The sequence below is a fragment of the Cryptomeria japonica genome, chromosome 1 (genome assembly GCF_030272615.1).
Source record: "Cryptomeria japonica chromosome 1, Sugi_1.0, whole genome shotgun sequence".
In the NCBI taxonomy this organism is placed as follows: domain Eukaryota; kingdom Viridiplantae; phylum Streptophyta; class Pinopsida; order Cupressales; family Cupressaceae; genus Cryptomeria; species Cryptomeria japonica.
Genome location: NC_081405.1, coordinates 706,118,345 through 706,121,425, shown reverse-complemented (window position 1 = coordinate 706,121,425; position 3,081 = coordinate 706,118,345).

Sequence of the window (3,081 nt, the reverse complement as noted above, 5' to 3'; positions counted from 1 at the left end):
CCCGGTGGGACTCGTCCCTTTTGCATTTAACATCCTTGTTGCAGGTTTTGTGTTTTGAAGTTGCAGATTTGACATTGTCGACAGTATTTTGCTATTTTCGCGTCTGTGTACTTTCGGATCGCGTTTTTGGTTTTCAGCTGCGTCTGCGACATCTAGGATCGCATCCACACCTTTGACAGTTTTTTTAGTTTTTTTTGCAGATTCCGAAAATCGCGTTTGTGTTCCCTAGTTGCATCTATGGGGTTTTCAGGCGCATCTGCGTCCAGAAGCCGTGTCTGCGTTACGGAGCCGTGTCTGTGTTTCACAGAAGCTTGTCTACGTCCAGAAGCCACGTTTGTGTTTATGATACCGGCGTCTGTGCACACTGATTTAGTTTGTTTTTTTGGGGGGGATTTTCATTGATTCAGTTTTTTAGTCATTCGGTTTTTTTTAGATCTGGTTTATTTTGAGCTAACATTTTCAGATCTAGCTAACGAAATTGGTGCAGCTTGTCTTGAAAACAAAATGCATTGTTGAAGACCCCTATTTTCACAAAGTCTTTTGGATCTAAAATTTACCTAACTTGTGTGCTTGGAGGAAGGGGTGATTATTTCAAACAATCCAAACTACTAACAAATCTTTGTTGCAGGACCTTGGCAAGGGTTTTTGGATTTTTATTGTGTGCCTTGTTTTCATAGACTAGCAAACACTTCAATTGGTGCTTTAAAATTGAATCATTGTCTTTTGTGTCTTGAGCAATAGGCTCTTTTTGTTTAATCTTTAGAGTGCTTGTCTCCCCGTGTGGTCATTAGGACTACTAGTGAGGAGAGAACGACCCAAGTGGTAGCAAAAGAAAAGCCATCTTCTTCCAAACCACTATAAATAACTATATTCATGGTGAAAACTATGAATAACGTGTGCTGATTAGTTCGTACCGACACTATGTCTCCCCATAAACCCGTTTGAACAAATTTATTTGATCATTTGTAGGGTGTAACCCCTACCAGCTGGGAGCCTTCTGTATTTATAGAGCTGAAAGTGCCGCATGTATGGCCACACGAGCGGATGCCCTTACTAGCACCTTTTTGTTTTAGAAGCCCAAATCCTTCTAGTTGTTGGGGCAGGAGGTCAGACCTCTGGTAGCGACCCACACACGTACGGTTCTTAGTAGAGATACAAAGTTCACCACAAGGAGTTTTTGTGGGGATTGATGCTTGGCTGCCTCGAGAAGTGAGTGCCGAGGGTGGAGCAAGTGGGGTCAAGCATCTAAGTATCCGCTCTGAATAGCGTAGCCTTGGGGGTAAAACCCTATGTGGGATCAACAACTATTGTCTTGGCCAGCCATAAGAATTGTGCTTGACTTATTTTAAACAGTCAAACATTCAAGACCAAACAACAAAACATTGTGTCTTTTGTGTCTTCAAGTGTATGCAAAACAATTTTACATCAAACAACAGACTTTTCTTTAAGTCATTTTTGTCTAAACAATTGCAAACATTGAGTCCTCATCAACACTATGTCATCTTGTCACGGAAATATAGTCAAAATTTCAGATTGGGTCACAACAAAACAACTTCACAAATTGGAAAATTTTACGGTCCATCAAACAAGAGCAATCAGTTTCAAAATTCTTGAGCTTCCTAGGCTATCTCTTCAGGTTTTCATCTAGCATTCAACCTATCTTTGGGTCTCACAAAGTCCATAATTGCTTTACACCTTACATTACATTCACATTTGTCTAAACTTGAGTCAAAAGGTCACTTGCTTGTCCTCATCATACTTTGTCAACACATTACATACAACAACATTTTGCTAAGTGGTCCCTCATCAAGGTCTATCACCTTTGGGTCTCATTTGGTCTTACTTAGAGTCAAGGTCAACTTACCTCATCAAGAGAAACTATCATCTCTTTGGAAGCCACACCTACTCTACTACATACATACTTGGTCTTACACTTTGGACATTGCAAGTACACCTCAGATTCATTTACATTCCATCCAACTCTTGGTCTTCCATACTCTTTTCCATTTTCATCTAGTCTCACACATCTTGGTCAAAACCTAGTTCATGGTTGAAACTCGTTACCAAAAATCTAGGAGAGAAGCTAAAGAGGCTCAAGAGTCTGCAAACATGAGTGCCTATGAATATGACAATGATATATTTTTCAATTCTGATCATACTACATTACTTGACATGGATGCCTATAGAAACATTCCAAATGTTGAGCACATGGACACTATAAACAACAATGATACACATAGTGACAATATGGACAACATTTTAATACATTCAGCAGAAGTGGAAGACTCCATTATGGATCCCCATTTCAATCGATTGGTTGAGGAAATAATGAGGAGGGATAGACAGTATTTCTTACAAATGATGGCACAAAGTGGAGCCAAGATACCTCATAATTTAGACATGTCTCAAATAATGGAAAATCAACCTTTGCAACAACCTCACCTCAACATGGATCAAAGGAGGCCTAATAGTGGAGGCAATAGAGGACCACATATGGTGCCTGAATCACCATCATCTTTGTTTCAAAAACCAGAGGTCCCATACACACATGGTCAAGCATATGATAATCACCTTCGCAGACCATTATGGAAGTCTTATGCAGAAAAATATGCTCAATCACATACCAATGCTAAGGATCAACCACCAAAGCAATTGGATATTCAAAGGCATGCTCAAAATTTGGACACAAGGAAACCCCGCGTCAAATTTGGGGGCAACACACTAGAACAAACTCATGACATTCCTATAGAGTATGGTATACATGGACAAAGCAGATATTCCATTCCTCACCATGACTCTATACCAAGTGGTCCATATACGCAGCATCATTATAGACCTCCTCCATATGAACATGTGTATGATCAATATCATCCATATATGCAACATGTTCCTCCTCCAATTGGTGCCTCAAGCATGGGGTATGGTCCAAGAAGTCGATCTCCACCCAACAACAATTTGGAACAGCAAATCAGGGACTTACAAAAGAAAATGGAGGACATAAATACACCGAAGCTAACTTACACAATGAGAGACATATGTCCCTATCCATTTGACAAGAGCATTACAATGCCTCCATTTCCT